The following is a 23047-nucleotide window of genomic DNA, read 5'->3' as shown; positions in this document are numbered from 1 at the left end:
AGTTCTGTAAATAGATTAGTAAAGTCATGGAAAGAATATACCAGAGCTAGTGACCCATATAGTATTTTTTTAGGCAAACAGAAAATTATATAGCTAAGTCTCACTATTCACAGATTCTGTGTTTGTGAATTCACCACATACTAGCTAAAATTTATTTATAACCCAAAATCAATACACTAGGTGCTCTTCATGGTCATTGTGGACATGGTAAAAGCAATGAAAATTCCTAGTTACCCTAAACAACAGTAACTATTGTTACTTGATAATTTGTTGTTTTTAGAGGTTTATGAAAACTATGTGGCAGGCATAACAAGAATCAGCCATAGTTACTATGTACCTCTCAATGTTTTCAGTAAATCTAGAAAAATCTGGAGTAAGTACCAAGGTAAGTCAACAAAATACATTATAATGTGATAGGAGTATCTTTAAAGATTTATAATTACATCGCGGTGTGAGCCTTTTCATACATTATAAGTTGTACCTGTCAGATGCCAGAATAATTCATCTGATCACTGTATTTATGCATTGGACTATTTTTCCTTAAAAATATATTGTGGCTAGCTGAATAGTGACTGCAAAGGATTGGTTTTTTAAAATTCCAAGTACATACTTCAAACGTAGCTCGTGTATTGAAAGGTGTTTTTCCCTATTGTTTTTCATTTTCTGATTTTATCTCCTAATAAATAGTTTGGGGGGTAAAACAACAGAGCTATAAATCCAGATACAGATAAACTGCAAGAAAATAAAATCTTGTTTGAAGTCATGTTATCACATATGCTCGTGAAATTATTTTTTAAAGCCTGAACAAATGCAGATGAGATGACTTCATTATGAAGCACAGTTAACATAACCATCTCCAGTCAACCACTATGCATGTCCTCCAAGAGGAGTGAGGAATCTACTGCCTGGCTGTTACCAGAGAGATTTATTTATCCATCACTGCATCTCCAGCCCATGTTCTCCACAAGTGAGCTTTTAAAAAAACAAGTCATCCGCATCTCTGTGGTCACACTACATGGATGGCCAATGGGTCAGGTGTAGTTTAGGCTAAGGTCTGCAGATGCAGAAGGAAGCTCTGAGCACTGTCCTTACTGCTTCTCCTTTATTCTGTTTTTCTCTCTATGAAAAGACTATTACGACTGGTACATTGTGTCAATTTGAGAAGTTTAAAAATTTAACTAAGAGACTCAGCAAGGGACCAGGGTCCTCACTTTGTAAACATCCTGAGCCTGTGCAAGAGGGGGGCACAGAGATTTTGTAATTGCTACACCTGCCTTGGGGTGTAGCCTGCTTACAATACAAAGGTGGAAAAGAGGATTTCTCTCCCCGCTTTTGCTGTCTTCTGCCACCTTGAACTGTTGCACCTCTGCCATGTGCCACCCTGCCTTGGAGCCAGCTAATTATGCACTGAAACCTCCACAAACTGTGAGCTAAATAAACCTTTCCTTCCTTAATTTCAGGCATCAGGCATTTTGTCTCAGTAACAAGAGAAAAGTAACCAAGATAAATCCCTTGTCTCCTTTGGTTTCTTTGCAGCAACAAACCTTTATGTTTCCCCCCTCTTCTTACTCCCAGTGAGAATGCTCCTGTATAAATTGCCTACGCTCTCACTTGGACAGCATCCTTTCAACCCTGACTGAGGCAACTAATTTCATATTGACCTTGATACTGCATTCCTTGTGGTCCTCATGGTGCTCATTATTGTCAGCCTTAACTTATTGCAAGTAAAATTGGTCTGTGTCAGACTGGGAATTCTAGCTACAAAAATAGGGGAAAACATATATCTGTCATGCATTTTTTTTTATTTTCAACATTCCCAAACATATACTCAAACAGACAGAGTAGAATAAAATACTCACATACCTCCAGCTTCAAAGGTTGTTGACTCACGGCCAACTATATTTCACTTATACCCATGTCCCTTCTCAGTTTATCATTTTACCCACTATAAATTCAGACCCAGACAGAATAGTATATTGTGAATTAATTTTTAAAAATACATACTTAAAGAATAATGATTCCCTTTCTATCAAAAGTGCTTCATTATAACACTGACATTTTACAATAGTTTTGTAATATATTCAGCATCCTGCATGGGTAGTCAGCTTGATCTTTGGGCTTACTTTGACTTTTCATCAAGAATCCTTCAACAAATATTTTACACACTTCTGTTAATAGGTACATAATTGTGTGCCTCTATTTTACAATACTGTGTACATAACTGTGTGCCTCTATTTTTACAATATTAATCATCCCCAATGTTCTTAGAGTAGATTATTTCACTTGAGTTTACCAAATGATGATAATCTGATTCTGACACTCCTCTCTTCACTGTCTTTAAAAAAAATCTGAGGTTGATACTTACATAAAGAAGAACTTCCTTTCATCAATTATTTGGTTGCCCTGAGCTACAGTTTAATCTACAAAAATAGAATAGATACTTGATTTTCCAGTGAACCAATGTTCAGAATAATGTGTTGATTCTCTAGCATCCCCCAATAATGGTGCTATGTTGGATTCCCAAGTGTTTAACTTACTTGACATTTCAAGCTATTTCTAGTATTATTTTTATTGATGTTCCAATGATTTCTAGTTGGCCAGTGGAATCCTTTTTGGTTTGACCTCTAGTCCTTTTGACAGCACTGTGACTGTCTTTAAATGCATACGTATATTCTGGTATAAAATATCTCACATTTATTTGGTGTATTTCGTGTACCATGCTGGAATAAGGTATTTACACAAAGAAGTCCTAGGTCCTTTTAAAGAAACCTGTATTTGTAATTATAGATCTAGGTGCTAAAGAAAATTATTTTTCCTAGTTTGGTCATAGTTTCTCAGTAGAAAGAAGTAGGAGATAGCTCTGTTTTCCTCAAAAGAAAATACATTCACAAAATTCATACTGACACATCCAGTTCAAACTCAGGATTGTAACATATTTACTTAGCTTCTTTGATTTTATATTTGAGTCTCTTTCTTACCCTATAAGTTATTCTTTCTAATTATGTTTAAATAATCACATAGTTGATTTATCAGAATAAAATTTAGGGTCACAATAAAATATTTTAAATAAAAATGCTATCACTAACAATATGTGATTATTCAAAGAAGTTTAAGATTTTGGGGAGCAATGAGATCTAAACTAGCAAAGAAGTATAGACAACTGTTTTAAATCATGTAAAATCTTTTCTGAGTGTGTCTTCAGTTCAACAGATTTGTTCTATTTTACGTTTGATTGTTAGACATTGACTTTTTCATTTTCCTTAATTTCAGTGATTTTAAAATCACAGATGTTTCTTCATAGTCAAATCTAAAATACTCCTACCCAGAAAACCCCCACTTCCACCCATGTTCTGCCTCTCTCCTGTACCAGAGCTAAATGTTTTTAGTGATTTTCTTGGTTATCCTCCCAATTATAGTCATACATTGGCACCCAATTGCGTTGAAACTCATTCAGTTTGGTATTTGACACATTTTGTTATGAAAATTTCATCCCAGCACTTAATCCTTGTTTGTGCTCGATGCACAAGCTAGAACTTGTTGATGTGGATTGCCTCACAACTGACTACCTTTTCCAGCCAAAATGATTCCTTTTCCAGCCAAAACAATTCAACAGAATCAACGTACGATAAGTACCAAGGTACCGCTGCACTTCAAAGGTATAAGTAAAGATGCAAATCTATGGGTGAGTATCCCCATTCCTTTTATTCAAGTACATAGTAGTACAGTCTACCCATATTCTTTCCCTTGTCTTCATCACAGTGATTAAGCAAATGTGAAGACTAGACAGACATAAGTGATATGTTAATGTTAACACGTTAATATTAAGCCCAGACAAAGGGAATAATTTCTTAAAGACAGCAGAAATAGAGTCCTTGACATTCTACAGTTAATTTTGGACCCCTTTCCAACCTAGCTTTTCACCTATCACTGGCCCGCTGCATTCTCCGTGCACTAGCATAACTTTTAAAAATACCACTGGTTCTTACCATGGAGAAAGCTGAGCATTTCTGGGTCTCTTCTATGAAAATACTTGGGAGACTAGAGGGACTTTGAAGCTGGTGTATAATGGTTCAACTACAAAGCTCTGAAGACTCACTTTAAAGATTTGGCCTCCATCCAAAGACTGCTGTTTTTGGAGAATGTCAATTTACCAAAACAGACAAACACAAATACAAACTAGAATTGTTAGGCTTTAAAATTCAACCCTTCTGATGAAATGCACTTCGGGGGAAATAGTGTGAAAGTGTTGATAACTTTCTGAAGACATCTTTTTGAAAAAGTAATTATAGGTAAATGATGATTTTAAAAATAGAGGAAAGAGTTTCCAAGGACAAAGAAAATCTCAGGAAAGTTACACAACACAGTGAGAAGAATTGGAGACAAAGTATAGGGATGGTCAATAATAAGATGACAGACATTTAACTTCAAGGAAAGCAAAACCAAGTTCTTGATGGGTCATAATTTTTTTTCTTAACATTTATAAGGTGCACATATTGATGCTTGTGGTGTGGAAGAAACATCCTCTATATCTGACTTCCTGAGAACACACTGGCTCCATCCTTGGTAACTGCTGACATCATCACAATCTTCAAATATTTATGGGTGGTTCAAGTACACAGCATTCTGTTCTGAGCAAGGCTGATAGTAAAACTCAGCTCTTTAGCTACAAAGAAATAGAATCTACTTACAAGTAAATGGGTGATGCATACTATCAAGAAAACACATTCCCCTCATCACATTCAAAGCTATTTCTTAGTCATTCTATTGATACACTTTGCTGAGCCTATTCACGTAATTGAGAGCACTAAAAAATAGGAAAAACAAAAAGATAGAGAACACAAAATGGATTCATTATTTCACTGTGAAGTATAATAGCTGATTTACAAGTAATGTTGCCATTTGAAGGAAAGCATATAAATTTAGTTTCCAGTGTTATTTTCCTCAAAAATACTGAGGCTGATTATGTGATAGCGTGGTCTAGAACTTATCAACACACACAAATCTTTATCCTGTATCAGAAACAATAGGATCTCTTTGGTGACCGAAGGTATCAGTCAGCATCCTCACTCCTACGTGATTTTTCTATTAGGTTCCATAAACCCTCTAAATGGTACATCATTCAAAATAACTTACAGTGTGTGCCATATAATATTAAATGCATAGGGCCATTTTGAACAAAAGTTTTCAACATAATGGAATGGACCCATGATGTCTTGAGATGCTGCAGTAGACCTGAGTTTCATTTGATAAAGTAAAATTCTCAAATAAATATGCAGAACACTCACTATACAATTCTGAGTTTCTGCATCAAACACGAGTGAATGTCCTTAAACTAGGCAGACAAATAGACTTGTAGTCAAGGACTTCATACCCTTAGGTCATCAAAATTCACACCAAGATCTATAATTTAAGCGTATCTTTTAAGGTCTGAATTTAAGCACAGAGAAATCCTTCACAAATCATTAACTCAAGTACAGAACAGGAAGCCAGAATATTACATAACTGTGAAACAATTTAAAGAAAAGATGAGAACCATTGTCCTGGCCAGAACCTGCTAAGAGATCAGTCAGTAGTGATTGAAAGTGATGCGCGCACATAACTACTAAGTCAGAAGTAGAAAATAGGAAGCCACTCAAAAGACAGTGTCACAGCGTGGGTAATCAGCTGTTCCACTGGGAGGAGAGGCATGATTAATAGATACATCTCAGGTGAATGACAAAGCAGTTTTTGAGTAATTAGGGTAGGACCCCCGGGGACCATGGTACAAAGTAGAGCAGCAATAACGGGGCGAAATTGGCCTGTTTTGGAATTGACTCAGCTAAGCTCAGACGGGAAAAAGACAAAGTAAAAGCAATGCCAGCTGCACATCCCAAAGAAAGTTTAAACGAGAAAATAAATCTCACAGATTGAATTGTTAATGAAAGAGGAAAGTACAAAGTGAGAACTGGAAACATCCAGACCAGGGAGATGAAGGAAGGTGTGCGGCTGGCTGGCTGCTCCTCTTCTGGGAGCAGGCACCCGACAAGGCTGGGACAGAATCACCCTACACAGTGGACAGAGCGCCACGGTCCCACACCGGCCCCTTCCCCAGTGCACTCATCCAGTCTTTTTCCAAACCCCACACTCCGCACGCCTTGCCTGTTCTCTCACGGCTCTGTTCTGTCTCCCATCCACTTTTCTGCACCATATTGGACCCATATCAAATTTTAATCATAAGACTCTCCGATATCATCACAAATGAGCATTGGAGAGTTTAAATCCTGAATTTGGGAAGCCTAGCTTTTTTAATCAAGTTTCGGTCCCTGGATAATAACCATGAGAGGTACATCACCTCAGAAACCTCAGTTTGCCTTCTATAAAACAGAAATAACAAGACAATGCATATGGCTTCTTTGCATAGTGCCACAACCATAGTGAATCCATCTCACTCTGAGATACAGATTCGTTCTTTGAGACCTAGAAGGCAATTTGTTGATTTTTCCCACCTGCTACATTTCCACGGCATCAGTAAGCATTATAGGAGATCTTCTGTGAATTATAGAGAATTTCTCTTTTGTTCCCATGAAAATAAGCCAGCAAAAAAAAACCACAAGAGAGACAACATCACCTCTTTTGCATGAATGCTATTTACAGCAGGCTCTGCTCCTCCAGGCTGGGGTCCTCCCTCACAGTGTAGTTATTTCCTCACACTCACCGCAACCTTCTCAGCAGCTCTGAGCTTCAGAATCTCCCTGTGGATGACCCACCAGACACCCTGGACCCACAGGACTCTCGTGTAGCTCTTCTTCAATTCCCTGCCCACCACGTGGACCTTCATCTTTTCCTGTGCTTGCACCAGCTGTGACCTGGCAAACGTTTATACCCTACTCTTCCACCACAGCCCATTAGATCTTTCCAACATTTTCCTCTCTCTCAGCCATAGTTGCTTTTCCACAACACTAACTCCACTCTTCCTGTGTGTCTCCATCTTTGTGACTGGTTAATTTTATGTGTCAACTTAGCAAAGTCATGATCCTAATTTAGTCAAATGATAGTCCAGTCATTTCCATGAACATAGTTTTAGATGAATGAGATTAACATTTAAATCAACATACAAGGCAGACAGCCAAGTACCCTTTATAATGTGGATGGGCCTTATCTAATCAGAAAAAGGCCTTCACAGAAAAAAAAAAAAAAAGACTAACCTCTCTTGAGAGAGGCGATTTTGCTAGCAAACCGCTTTTAGATTGGCACTGGACCAGAAACTACCCTAGAGATTATGGATTTGCCTTTCGTACAGAATCACATGAGCCAGGTAAAATCAATCAAGCAACTGCCCTCCCATGGACATGCAGCCTACTGGTTTTATTTCTCTGTCGAATCTCGGCTAATCCAATCTCACCTCAACTAATCCAATCTCACATTAACCCAGTTCCCCCACTTTACTCCCTTCTCTACACACCACCCCTCCCCTCTCCATGTTCTTACCAGTCCATACAGGTCCCTATCCTAGTGTCCTCCTACTGGAGTATGAAACCCTGGGTCAGCCTAAGATCTGGGCCTTCACACTTGCACACAGGTAGCTGCACACACAAGGCTGGAGAAGACCAAGCTTCTGTGGGCACAGATGTCCTTTCACTGCCCCTTGCCCAGCCTCATTTGGGTTCACGGTACTAGGTTAGGAATCTCTTATGAGCAAACCTGAGTCTCACGTTTTCATGGTTAATACATGATCTTTTTGTACCGGAGGGAGCTTTTCTAGTCTGCAGCTCAACTATGACTTGAGGTTTTCTTTTTCCCCTTCATCTTTAATAAGATGTGTCTCTCTTTGGACCCACTGTGATCTAGATCCTCTTACCCCACGCGACACCTCTGCAACCTCCTCTCTGCCCACCCCTCCACTTCCTTTCCCTGCACAGCCCCACGTACAGGAGTACAAGCCTCCACTTCCCCTCCTCCACTTCTTACATGTTTCCTTTTCAAAACCAGTCAGGGGGCATCCGCTCTCAGCTTTTTGCCAAATTGCTGATAACTTCGAATTTATTGTCAGTGTCACACCAAGTAGGTTTTTGTGCATTTTAATTATGCAAATGTGTTCTTTGTCTCACTGCCTTCCTTCCTTTCTCCCTTCCTCTTTTTTCTTTCCTTCCTTTATTCTTTTCCTCCCTCTTTCTCTCACTCCTTTCCTGTCCGTTCCTCTTCCTCTTCTTTTCTGATTTTTTTAATTTGCACATGGAAGCTTTCTGAAATATATTATTACCAAGCTTATACTAGAGAGGACATAAAGGTAACTTTCTGGGGACCACCCAGCTTCTCTGTGATGGGACCGGCGTCTGTCTGACTGCATGCAACCCAGCCACAGAGCTGACACCCTTAACTGCCAGCCACAGAGCTCCCATCTTTTCCTCCCTTCCCACGCTATGGTTCTAGTACTTTGAAATGACCTTGACTTGACCTTCCAAGTCTCAGGGCCCTCTTGCCTCAGGCAGCAGGGAGAGTCTTACCACTTCCACAAGGCCAACGTCAGCATCCCTTAGCGTGTGCTGACAATTTTTGCTCCCTGGGCCTCAGATGATCAGATCTGGCCATGTTTACTCTGCTGTGACCCAGGAGCTCGGTGGAATAAAGAAGAGACAAGAGGGGGACGGGAGTCAAGGGGAGGGCAGAGAGGCCAGGAGGGAGGAAAGGAGAGGGAAACACGATTCTTATGGAATTTCCTGAAGCAAAGGCAAAAGGCACCAGTCTCTCTAGTGTGATGGAATGTGCCAAGTTGCACACATTTTCCGTGAGACAAAAGACTCCAGTACAATACTCTATGCAATGTTCAAAGTTGAATGACATAAAAGAAATATATCTTAAGACTATAACCTGTTTCAGAGGAAGTGTTTCTTTTTGGTGAAAATGTCGTTTGAAAAATTATGCCATAACCAAATACATACCGCATTCAGCTCAGGTGGATTAAACGTGTGACAGCTCAGAAGGTTTAAAATGCAAACTAAAGAAGTGAGAGTCCTCAGAAGGAAATCCAGTGTTTGTATGTGCACATATCCAAAGAGTGTGATTTTACAGGCACGAGGAAGCTGAACAGACAGATTTCTGCCCAATTTGGAGACATTTCAGTATTTACCTGTCATCTTTGAGATGAAGATTTTTTTAAGTGAGCACAAATATCACTGTACATTTAATTAATTCATCTATTTATTCTCATCTAAGTATTGAGAATCTATTTCTGAGGTAACATATTGAATTTTTTACCTTTTATTATTTCAGGATATAAAGACATGGAACTGCTATTACCATAATAGCTCTGCAGCTCTTGGGATAATTTTCCAAACTTCCCACAAACTTGCTAAAATAAATACAATTTTTTCTTTCTCCTGAAGCTGATATCCCCCACCCTGCCTCCAACTCGTGATGACTCTGACATACTGTAATAAAGCTATTGCTCCCTGAGGATATCTTTTCACTGCTCCAGCAATTTTTCCCTTCTCTCTTTCTCTTATTGAAAACGAATCCTATTATTAAGTACTTAAAATATTCAAGGCTCTAAAAGCGAGACAAGGCCTCAGTATGAGAGATTAATAATAACAATAAGAAATACAAAATGGAAGATGGGGGTTCAAAGCCAAATAAAAATTTCATTTGCAGAGTACAAGTCAAGTGTGATTTCCTTTTAACTGTATCTCTTTGATTTATAGACACAGCACTATTGATGACATCCTACTATTTTTGCTCCTTGTTTTCTTCCTTTCATATTCTCTGCCACTTCTGGACAATGCCCTAACACTTGAATCTGTTCTGAAGCATGGCTCTTCTAAGTCACCCAAAGGGCTATTCTTTGTGAGCACTTCTGAAAGCAGTAAGATGCAGATAATACAGAGATAATTTTAGACAATGCTGACTTGTGGGTATGTTTCATAAAGGCAATTGGGAATATGGATAAAGTCATATAGTTCAAGTCCTCGTTCAATGACCAAGAGTGTTTCTTTTACATATTTATATAAAATATTAGATGGATTGCTCTGATCTTAGTGCACGTACAGATCTCTATTTTGTAAAGCAGCAGGCATGTCACCAGATTACTGCACTTTGGATGTGAAGTGAGTGCATCACTAAAATGTTCCCTTATGCTACTCAGAATTATTCATGTCTATCAAGCACACTTGCAATGAGCAGGAAGTATGTATCTCTTAGGAATTCCGCAGCCTTAATTAAGAAATGACTATGCATTTAAATAAAGACATGGGATGCATTTTAGCCACTATCATTTGGACATTCATTTATATCAAGGGCTTAGTTTGGAACAAAGGCCAACATATAAATAATGAAACAGATGGGAAAGTATATGGATAAATGTGAAACTCCGTTGATTAAGGTAACACAAACCACACAATACAATCCCGAGAGACTTACTGGAAATGACACTATTGCAGATGTATCTGGAAGCACTTGTAAATAAGACCCCAGAGATCGTTTAGTGACTATTTGGAAAGTTATGGGGTAGGGTGGGTGTTAACGGGCAAATGACTAGATTGTGATTAGAAGGGATGAAATGGGATGAAGTTTGTTTGGCAAACATGCCTTAGAAAAATAAAGACAATGACCCAGAAGAGAAGCATGGGAGTACAAGAAACTTTGACAAATGTCACAGGAACAACATGAAATACACTGGCTTGGAGTTGGACAGAGCTATCAAGTCTGCCTGCAAAGCAAAGCATTTCAATAATATCCAGCTACATGCTGCTCTTTGCACAAGTGTATATGACAACTCCGTCCCAGAAGTGACAACAGATGTGGACTAATCCACCCACGTACTCTTCTGCCTGGTCCTTAGCGGCAAGGCAAGCCTTGCTGCCCACGTGTGAAGCTCTCATGAGGAGCACAGTGACACTACTCCCACATGCAAAGCAAATCTATGCGTTGGACTAAATGCATACTCTGATAAATAGCCAAGGTTTTGCTAAATAATCAAAACTGTGCATAAAAATAGCATAGACTGTGCATAAAAATAACCCAGAGCAATAATTCAATCTTCTTCATGGATTCCATTGCTATAGCAAGCTGAAAGATCGCTCCTACTAGCTTTCTGTATTTGCAAACATTAGCAGGAAAGAAGAGAGCTAAAGGTAAAGCTTTATAGATGTGCCACTAGCTAACAAGAATTTGATGGTTCCATCCCACTTCCAGGACAGTTGCCACCAAACCGTTTCCTCCCTGCCAGCCATGCCCAGCGTAGCCAACCACTCTGTCACTTTTTGATAGTTTCCTGTGACTTCTATTTTTTCTCCTTTCACCTCAATCTGTTTCTCTCTGCCTCCATCCCCACCACCCACAGCTGGAAGGCAGCTCTTGCCTGCTTCCTCCTGAAATCCTGTGTGGCCCTCTCCGTGTGCCTCTTCTGCCCCGGCTCCTGCCAGTCTCCTAACCCCACCGCACTCCCTCCCCAGTCTCCTTGGCTCTGGCTGGGTTTGAGGCCTGGGGTAAAGGAACCCCCCTGACACTATGAGGATCCCCCAGTGCATCTAGGAGTATCTCAGGGTGCCTACGTGATGCCCCTTCACATAACGGAGGTGACACCCAGCTCATAGTTAGGAACTTCATATCTTAAACCTCAACTTCTTCAATATAAAAATATTCACCTAGCTTCTTTAGGGTTGATGGGGAAACATGCAGTTTTAAAACAAAGGGAATGAGAGATCTCTCAGTAAAGATGTGGTTCCTGCTCATTGGATAAGAAAGTCACTGTCCAGGCAGTGGCCGGTAACACCCCTCTGAAGGGCTGACTTTCCTTGTTGACTCAGTACCAGCCCTCAGCCGTCTCTTGGTCTGATCTCAAGCATGGGAGGGTGAGTGGTGTGGACTTAGTATTCCAACCTCCCTAGTCAGCAAGCTGCAAGGTAAACTAGGCCTGCAGGTGAGAGCAAGAGAGAAGCCAGTGTATTCTGCCCACTCTTCCCCTGCTGGAGGCAGCCTCTCAGCCGTGGCTGAATTTCCGCAATGCTCCAGCTCCTAATGGACCCTCCCTTCCCTCATCCTCCTGTGCTGGACACTGTTCCCCATGTCTAATGCCAACTGGACAACGCCAGGCTCTGAGCCCTGGGAACGCCACTTTCTCATTATCCCTTGAGCTCCAAGGGTTGGAGCATCTCCTTGCTGTCCCTCACCATCTGGCTGCCCAGTTTCTCCAGCACCTGTAACCAATGTCCTATCATTATTTCCCAGTTCTGGATGCCTGGAGAAGTTTCTGGTTTTCTGACTGGGCACTGACTCCAAGGACAATTTAGGAACAAAACTAAACTACTTGTGCTACTCTGTCACACACGATCAAAGATTAGATGACATGCTATATGCTACACATTAAATAAATGAATATGTATGTTTAAATTTATCACTGAAATAGATACTGAAAAATAATTTATAGTGTTTCATATGGATAACATTCAAAATACTTTCTACTATCAATAAATGTTACAAGATATTATCTTATAACACATAAGCGACATCTGCTATTGTTACAGGCAGCTGGTTAGTTAGAAATACGATAGGCAGTCAGACAGGGCTGGGCCCTTGAGGGAGCTGTCATAGAGGACCAAATTTCTTATGATCTTGGAGGAGACAAACACCTCCTGCTATGGGCCAGATCTCAAGCCAAAGAATCCAGCAAATGCACCCACATCCTAAGGATTGACCATCTAAATAGTTCTCCATCACCCCGAGGAGTCAGGAGTCACCACCCCAGCTCCCAACAGGAAGAGTCACTGTTGTTAAGCATGCCCGCCCACTGTGTGGCTTGCTTCCCCATTTGTTTCTGATTTAATCAATTTTTCCTGAGCAATTAATCTTATTGGTTGATCATAGTTCTGTCCCACCTTGTGAGTTCTCATTTTTCCCCACCTTGGATCCTTCTCACCTCTATAAATAAAGTCCCTAGGAAAGACAGAGTACCCTGGCAACCACTCGGGACTCCTTCTGTCTCATTCAGACAGAAGCTTTCTCTCTCTCAATAAATATATTCTGCTCTTCACCTCCATTGTTCCTAAATCCATTCTTCGATTTCAGGGAACACAAACTCATATGGTACACGTATTAGGTTTCATTCCCCTACATCATTATCCACACGGTGGTTAATTTTATGTGCCAATTTGAATTTCTGAGCCAAGATAGGAGCAGAAAACCAGTAAAACACTACATCTGAAGGGTGTTCCCAGGAGCTGAGCATTTCCATCTTAGACAGTAAAATCTCCCCTCACTGTTGTGAAGCAGGGATCACCCGACTCACGGAAGGTAGAATCAAAAAGCTGGAGAATAGTGAGTTCCCTCTGCTGTTCTGACGTATCTTCTGATGTTGGACATCTGAAGTCCCAATTCTTGGACCTTTATGTCCTGTCCCAATTACGCCACAGGCTGTCCTCATTCTCCAGTTTGCAGATGGCAGGTTGGGAGACTTCTCCGGCTTACTAATCACACAGCCAGTTCTCTATATCTGTGTATGGATAGCTTTATTGTTTCTGATTCTCTGAATAACACAATTTATTTTCCTTAGATAGCCAATATGTTTACATGTCCTATTCATTCCCTTCTGTTATCTTTGTAACTTCCAGTTTGCTTTATCCCGCCTGACACTTTACATAAATCTAACATTTAGCTCTTCGTTCAATTTATAAATCTATAAGCCTTTCATCACTCCCTCATTTCTTCCTCTTTAATCAAGTTTCATTTTTTAGTATCAAATGACAGATCACTTCAAAATTTTGCATCAGCTTTGTAACTCTCTCTGGAATTGACCAATACGCTCTCACACTTTCTATTTCTGACGGCTGCATGTTACCCCATTGTGAGGATGTTCTATAATCTAACACATGTGACCTACTGCTTACAGGTTGGATCAATATTATTTTGCTATTATTTCTCTCATTCTTGGATTAATGAATAGTACATATAATACTATGGCTTTGACTCAGTAATCTGAAAAATTCAAGGACAAGTCATTAAATAAATATAGAACTATTTTAAAGCTAATATATTGTTTTGTTGTGTGGCACAATTTGAAAAGTGACATTTTAAATAATAGTGTAGCCTTGTTCATTCTAATCTTCAGGCAGTGTCATCTCAGCTTTGAATAAGGAGGAAGACACCTTCACATATTGAGACATTGTTTCTTTTCTATGAACCACATGTTTATATTTTGTCTCTTTTTAAAAGGTGTTGCAACTTTGTTTTTGTCATTAATTTTTAGGTAATGTTGTATCTGTGTTATGTAATAGAACGTTCTATGATAATGGAAATGCTCAATAACTACACTAATATGGTCTAACACAGCTGTTGTGCATTTCCAATACAACTAGTGTGACCTGAGGAACTTTGTTTTGTTTTATTTTATTTTATTTTATTTTTTGGTGCTGGAGATTAAACCCAATGCCTCCTACATACTAAGCATATGTTCAACCACTGAGCTGTGTCTTTAGCTTTATTTAATTGTATTTCATTTTCTTAATGAAATTTTTAATTTAAATAACCCCATGTGGCTAGGGACTATGCTATAGAACAGCAGCTATAGATATTGAAGCAATTGACTCTTAGTCATTGGAAGGATTGAGTTAACTTTCAGTCTACAGCTTTTCTTTCTAGTCTTGATCTTTAGCCAAATCCTTCTTGCAACATTAACTTTAGGCGAATATAGGAGCATAGTGGATCTAAGATGAATCTACCTTCTGCTGGTATGTTTTATACTAAACTAAGAATCTCTACCTGGTTGTCAAATTTATTAATTAACTCACAATTTTCCCAACTCTGCTGCGAATTGGAATCACACAGGAATGTTTTTTAAATCCCAATACCTGGACTCTCACTTCCAAATAGTTTCTCTGGGCATCAAGATTAGAATATACAGTACAGTGTAGAAACCAGAAACATGAGCTAGATCTGCGAGTAACCTAGTATTCATGAGATGCAGCTTCTTTAGAGAACAAAGTTTGCCGATGTACTTGATGAGTTATGTGACCACTAAGATGTAAGAGCCCAAGAGCTCCGGAACTGACAGCCTTTCTCACGTGTGGTGGGCATTCAACCCAGGTTGTCTGCTGTGAGCATGTTTATCCCGGCTGAAGTCGCTGGATATTTAAAGTAACTCAGCATAGCTAGGTAACCCTTATGCTGTCACTCTGCATGCTGTCTTGTTGCTTGTCTTTATTATTCTTTAAAACTAAGTAAACTTGAAGCTGAAGGAAAGCTATTCAATCAAAATCAGTAGGAATGTCAATCTTAACCCAAAACCACTGGTTCATATAACTCAAAGTGGCACTGCTACCAATATAGACCAACAAAATTTCCCAATGTGTAGTCTCTCTTTCAATGTCTTGTATGCAATTTATTTAATGTAACTTTCTAATTATCTAATTTCTCTTTTTCATCTGTGGCAACTAGTTTAGTTCTCTTGATTACAAAGTGAGGCCCATTCCAATATTTTATGTTCAGCTTTACACTGTTTTGTATGTTCTTTTAATTTTTCTGTATCTGAATTATTTTAAATGTTAAATATTAATCTGGAATCTATTTTAACATAAAAGATCTTTTATTTTCCTAAAGGGCTATATTTACCAATGTCCATATTGACTTATATTTCCTAATGTATTTTCAATGTCATATTTGTTGTAGCCAAATCTATAAGGATAGTTAGAGGTAGTCATAAATGTTCCAGTTACTCTTCAATTATGTTTTAATGTACCAATATCATTGTGTCTTAATTAGAACATATATATAAATATTTTCCTAATATGTAGATTTCCCTTCATTTCTTTTTGCTAATTAGTTTACATATTTTCTCACATATATTTTTCTCTATAAAACTTAAAATGATCTAAATTTTTGGCTTATCTTAGGTAGAATAATCTGTCCAAAAATGTTCTGTCCAAAAACAGCTATGGCATTTCAATTAGTCAAGTTTTCTTTTTATGTCTTTTAGAAACATTCTACATTTTTTATATGTTGCATTTTTGTATTGGGTTTTTCACTCAACTTTTTAATTTGTCAGTTAAATTAGAACTGGAGGGTATACATCTTTTATATTTCAACCTTGCTACATATTTGTTAAATTATGGATTTTAAAAATTAATGTAATTATTAAACACATTTATTGAATTACCTTTTAAAAAAGTAATTGATTAGATGAATCTGTTGGATCTTTTTAGGACTATAATAATTTTGTTCCAAGCCTTAACTTCTGCCTAATAGTTTTATATATTTTTCTAAACTTTAATTGAATTATGCATGATAAGTTTGAAAATTCAGAGTGAAAAATTAGAAAAGCGTCCCTCAGGTATTAGTTTTGCCTCGGCCAAATAAAACAATAAAGATCCACTTCAAAAGGCCAGAGCCACTTCTGACAAAGGAAGATGCCAACTCTAGCCTCCTGGAAATAGACAATGAAAAAAGCCAGAAGCAGACATCTGAGGTGACATATCACCGCAAAGATGAGACGGAATGTAGGGAAAGGGACAGCGCTGTCGTCCCTGGGCTGTCACATGGTCACACTGGAGACACAAGTTCTAACATGTTATTCCTTGGTCGATGGCTGAAAACAATCTTGACGGAGCGCACACTGGAGGAGGCGCCACATCAAATGTCCTGCCAGTTCCAATCATCGTGCCTGTGAGCCTTAGTTTCTTGCTTACAGACAGATAAACATGAAGACCGTAAAACAACACCCCAACTTGTCACACATTGCTGTGTATATTTACCGACAACTCACAGAAGTTCGTATACATTTTTTGTATATTATATATTGTTATAAAATGGAAATATATATAGTGTCATAAAAACTGGTGGAGGGAACTGATGTAACTTGCTACTGAAGAGGCACCGACTACTCACAGAGAAAGTGCACAGAAAGCTAACTGCTCTGTGTCATGATAGATGTCACATTAAAGCCAAAGGCCTTTGATATTAATGTTTGATGGTGTACATGCTGTGCAGAAATGTTCAGCCATTCCATAGGATGCATTTCCATTATTTTAATTGTTTACTTTGCTGTGCAGAAGATTTTACTTTGTCGTAGTCCCACTGACTATTTTCTATTTTTAGTATGATAGCCAAACTAAAAAATAAAATTAATTAATAAAGCCAAAGTTTCTCAGTTATTGTTCTCTAACAATTTGAAACTTTCAGCCCTCCATATGTAAGTTATTAATCTACTTTAAATTAATATTTTATTTCATTATTAATACATTTATATTCATTGAATTATTTGTTGAACATTTTCCGTGTTATAAATTTTTGATGCTTTTGTGGAAAACTAGTTGACTCTAAGTGTATGAGTTTACTTTTAGGCTCTTGATACTGTTCTGTTGATCTATATGTATGACTTTGTGCCAAAACCACACTGTTTTAATTACTGGAGCTTTATGTTTTGAAATCACAGTGTGAAATCAAGATAGCTTTGGTTTGTCAGGGCCCTTTGTGGTTCCATTGAAGTTTAGGATTTTTTCTATCTCTTTTGAATAAAGAATGTGGTATGTTGATAGGACTTACACTGAATCTGAAGACTGCTTTGGGTAGGATGTTCTTTTGAACAGCATTAGATATTCTAATCTGTGAACATGGAAGTCTGTATTTGTGACTTCATTAACCAATGTTCTTTCAGCAATGTTTTGTACATTTTACAACTTTGGACAGTTTTAAGGCTTTTATTTTTTATCTAAATGGAACTTTTAAAATATTTCCTCCTTGAATAGTTCATTGTTATTGCATAGAAATTAAAAATATAGGAGGAATACAATAAATATAAATGAAAAACTCCTTCAGCTCAGTAGCAAAACAATACCCAAAGTTACTAATCATTAGAAAAATACAAATTAAAACCATAATAAGATGTCAACTCACACCTGTCAGGATGTCAATTACTAAAAAAGGACAGGGGCAGTGTGTTGGTGAGGATATAAAATTTGATTCCTTGTACACTGTTAAGGTTTTTAAATAGTACCAATTCAAAATGGTGCAGGCAGTATGGAAAATAATACACAATGTAGAGATTCTGCAAAAAAATTATGGAACTACTATGTGATCAAGGAATCCTACTCCTGGGTGTGTGTTTATACAAAAGAATTGATATCAGGATCTCAGATAGTGATATTCTTATGTTCACTGCAGCAATATTCAAAATTCTCAAATGTAGAAACAATGTAAAGACTTACAGACGATGAATGGGTAAAGAAAATGTGTTAAACACACATAATGGAATGTTATTGGGAGTATTTTTAATTCACAAAGGAAAGCATTTATGCTAATATAGAAGACATGGACAAGCCTTGAGGAGTTTATGTTAAGTGAAATAATGCTGCCAGAGAAGGACAAAACCTACTTAATTCCACTTAAATGAGGAACTTAAAACAGTCAAGCACATAGAAACAGAGAATGAAATGGTGGTTGTCAGGAAGCAGGAGGATAAAATACAATCACCATTCAACGGGTGGAATGTTCCATTACATGAGATGATAAGCCCTAAAAGCAGCTGGACAACAGTGTGCATTAACAGCACATTATACTCTTAAAATTTTTTAAGAAGATAAATTTTATATTAAGTGTTCATGCCACAATTTTTTAAAAGTGCAATCATCTTGCCAACCTGTACTAATAGGTTAATCATTTTCAAAAGGTGGGGAACTCAAACAGGAATATAAAGAAGAAACATCCTGAAGTCACAGACTGATGATGTAGACTTTAATTAAGAATATCTGTTTGAGATTAGTGTCTTGAGGGGCAGCAGCAGCTTAAGGCATGTCCTTGGCATTTGCCAAGAACTGAGGCAAGTACTGCGATACATGAAGCTTGACAGTTTGATGTGTTAGTACTGTTGAGCTTTACATCAGTGCTGATGATTTTTGTAAGCTCAGGTCGCTAGAATGAAGGCTTAACATAGGGAAAGCTCTCGGGGAAGTGAGAAAGAGGAATCCACCTGATGTACTGCAAATCTCACTCACAATTTTACTTCCTCAGAGTTTCTATTAAACTCCCCAAGGCAGTTATTTATTTGACTTGAGACAAACACACGCTAAAAAGCTTTGCAGATACTGTTGCCATCCCATCTGGTTTATGGAGGTGATAATTCAATCATTCCGAGTAGTAATAATGACTTGAATATTTTGTGATGGGTAGTACTTCAATCTAATTGACTACATACATTATGTCACAAGGTATTCATGGTTTTCCCCAGTCAAACCAGGAACCAAAGCATTAGACATTTCCAGTAAAAAAACAAAAATGATAATACACTACATTTAGAAATACAATAAAAGTTTTTGTTTGAAAAATCAGATGCAACTGAAGTCGGTTTTAAAGGCAGCTACTCTTAAAATATCACCGTAAGATATTTACCTAAGGAATTTATCAAATTGGAATCAGCACTCCACATGCCTTGCAAAGCAATTCTATAGGATAAGAGAATCTTGGGTATTTACAGGACAGAATTTAGAGAATTTGGCTGTAAAGTTCTTGCATATGTCAATCTATCTAAGATCATTTCTAAGGTGGTCATTTCATGATGTTTCAGCAATTGTTCCTAAATGACTGAAAATTATACTTCTCATTTACTTTTTCAATCATTTACAATAAACTGTCTGAAAAGATTCTTCATAGTTGTTGCAAGATTTTATTTTGTCTTCAATTTAAGAGGAGTAATTTTAGTGACTTGCATCATCTAAATTTTCATAAAATATTCATTCACTATCCAGCAGAGTACTTTGTATAAATTACATTTTAAGAACATTAGACTTTAAATTTTATTCTGAAGAAATGAGTTTTTAAATAAAAGCATGTATCCATCTAGCTTGTATTTTTATTAAATGAAATCTATAGATAATAATTAAAATGTCTTTTTCTTTTTTTTCTTGAAGTTTTTTTGATAACAAATCACAGAGCATTTTATTAATTCTTTCAGATAAATAGAAGCCATTGTTCCCTCTGATATCTGATGAGAACCAAATTAAGAGGGAAAGAGGACTCCCCACTGAAGCATCTCCAGAGGCTGTCTGTCCTCACTGTTTCCTCCCAAACCCATAACAATTGTCCTTTCTTTCTCTATCAATGCTAGCATAATGCTTCTGTGTCCTAACCGCATCATAGATTTATTTATAGGCTCTCAAGTAGATTGTGACGCTCTTAAAGGAAACCAGCAAGTTTTGTATCATTTATATACATCTCATAATATCTACCCAAACTCAGCAAAGAATAAAAAGAACCAAACAAACAAACAAAAAAAGTTAGGAAACATATCTTTGTACAATGTGACAGTCTTAAATTCCTCACTATACCCATCAATTCAAGAATTCAAGATTGCTTTTTGTCTAAAAATGTGCATAGTGAAGTGATTTATGTTCTTCCAGGTGGAAAAGTCAGGGCATAACTTTTGTTTCACTTATCCTGCTTTGGCAACAGTAGATTCACAGTGGGGGAGTTTCCCTCTGAGGGGACCACAAAGACTATGGAATAAACTGGAGTTTTGCAGCTTATCTGGGACTAACAGGAGATATCTATGAATATGCAAATCTACGCATACAAGTGCAAATATAGTGATGTATAAGAGCACAGCAATAAATATATGATATAAAAAAAAAGTTAGGGGCCTGGAGGTTTAGTGCCTGCTTGGGAAGTGTGAGGTCATGAGTTCCATCTCTGATATATATATAAACAAATTTTCTCTGAACAATGAGATAATATAGTAGCCATTGTTTGTTTTCTGTTATTTGGTTCTGAATGCCTTGTGATACTTTCATTCTCTTTAATGGTTTTATACTATTTTGTTATGTTTGATACTATTGTATGTGAAGGTATGCTCAACTACTTCAAAGAAAGAGACATTATGGTAGCTACTATTAATTACAGGTTGTCTTGTGGTGAAATACTGTGTTGCTTACATTGTTCTGTTCTGATGTTCTTTGTTATGTCCTCTTTTGTCTTAATCTCTTTAAAATAAAACAATTTAAAATATATATATGATATATAATTAAAATATTTCTATCTAAGTCTATATTTATAAATATCTAAAGAGAGATACAGAAAAATTGATTTAAAGATTTGAGGCTGTTTGACCTGTACCATAACAGTATCTACGCCATGTGTAGTCACGGTACCTGTTGCACTGTGTTAATTTTGATCTTGACATTCAAAGTTATTCATGAACATGAACTTTCTTTCCCACATGAAAAATTACGATCCAGTCCTTCTCAAACCTGACTGTCCAATCTGACCAGGAGTCTCGCTGATTGTTACACAGGAAATCACGTCTCTGCATATCACCTAGGTCCATGATCTTTTTTCCAAATTCATGAAACAGTTTTCTTACTTCCTCCACGATCTAAATGGTAAGGCTTTACAACTTCCATAGGGTCTTCTTCTTAGAGAAACTGTCTACAATGACCTCCCAATTTTTTCCTTTTATAAGTCTTCAGGACTCTGTGCCTAACACTTGATGCCCTCAGAATCATTCTCTGGAGCCAGGATGTAGCTCAGTGGCACAGTGCTTGACTGACAAACATAAGGTCATGAGTTCAATTCCTAGAACCAAAAACAAACGAAATCATCTTCTGCTGTGTCCTGGTATGCTGTATCTCTTCAACTGCATCAAAATTAACTCAATATACACCATAAATTTGTTCAAAGCTAGGCATATATTAGGAGGTCAATATACTTAAAGGTATTCATTCATTTCATTGGTTCTTTCACTGACTCATACAACCAAAGTCCTATACCTCAGTGGGCAATGGATACCAAAAAGCTGCTATGAGAAAAAGAGAAAACTTCTCTCACAAAAACTTCAAAATGTATAAGGAGAAAAGAAGTGTGATATTAAACCAATACCAAATATATATTTTTTCCAAAGGAAGAGGTAATGGAATCAGAAGAGAGTAGCTTTTAGGATGAAAAGAGTATTGTAGGAGTAAGTGTGTTGCATTCACTGTTCATTCGTTCACCTCTCATTCATTCATTCCATAAATACTTCATAATTTTGGGCAACATGCAAGGTTCTAGCATGCTTTGGAAATGCTGAAATGAAACATTGGAAAGTAGTCTTTACTCATGGGGTGGGGGGGGATGACAGTGAATAAACCAACAGATTACAGCTTAGTTTAAAAAACTGTATTTCCTTAATAGTATTGTGACAGATAACACGTTCTCAGCATTGCTGGTTTGGATTAGTAAAAACAGCACTCATGCCACCATTTCACCCTGTACATTTCATCTTTGATAGAAGTAGACCAGAAAAGGAGAAATGCCTACATTTGACTCTTCCTAAGCCTGATGAAGAAAAACACAATAATTTTCATGGCTGATCTACTACCTTTAAAACATATCAAACACATTCATTTTAATTAACATCACTAAACACTAAGAGACATTAGCCACTACTTATCTAGTTTAAAATCCAATGCTTAATTTAGAAAAAGACTAAAATATAATCTAAACACCTAGTTAAAAGAAATACCTCATTAAGCTTTCATTGTTATTGGTTCATAATTACTGTTTATTTCATGCCTAGTTTGAATGGCTCTCACGAAATCCACTCAACTATAATACCCAGTCGTGGTGAATTTTTTTTCCCTCACATACCTTCAAATTGCTTTTCATTTTAAAGCAGCTTTTCTTAAAAATACTTCTACTCTACTTCTTCCCGGCCAGTGTTTTCTCTGGAGAAAGAAGAGGGCTATTTTTTCTCAATCCAATGTACGTCAATTAACATATACTAAACGGCCACCAAGGGTTTTAAAGGTGAGTAAACCACAGCTCATTTCTTCAATGAATTTGTAATGTATTGCATAGCTCCAGGACGTTTTTTTCAAAGAGTCAATTGATAGGTCAAAGAAGATTATCTTCATGTGCCCCAATAGATTTTCAAATCATCCATGTGCTAAGGATGATGCTTCATTAAATTACTCATTTTTTCTCATTCTAGAAGCTCAGCAGGGAAAATACATAGATATATTCTTCTGACTGCAGTAACATACCATCCCTGCCCAGAGAAGAGGCAACCAAATACCTTTCTACACTAACCAAGAATTCCTTGACCTCTTTGCCATCC

The 23047-nt window shown here is 37.5% G+C and overlaps 1 protein-coding gene across 1 annotated transcript in view; it reads right to left on the bottom strand.

Moving 5' to 3' along the window:
• The window catches only part of Cntnap4 (contactin associated protein family member 4), a 249520-nt gene that overhangs the window by 148693 nt on the left and 77780 nt on the right, over positions 1–23047 (bottom strand). The gene's annotated exons all lie outside the window — the stretch shown is intronic.

The sequence above is a fragment of the Cavia porcellus genome, unplaced genomic scaffold (assembly GCF_034190915.1).
Source record: "Cavia porcellus strain 051 isolate PalLab524CR breed Dunkin Hartley unplaced genomic scaffold, mCavPor4.1 scaffold_4, whole genome shotgun sequence".
Taxonomy (NCBI): Eukaryota; Metazoa; Chordata; class Mammalia; order Rodentia; family Caviidae; genus Cavia; species Cavia porcellus.
This window is presented reverse-complemented; position numbering and strand designations above follow the sequence as displayed.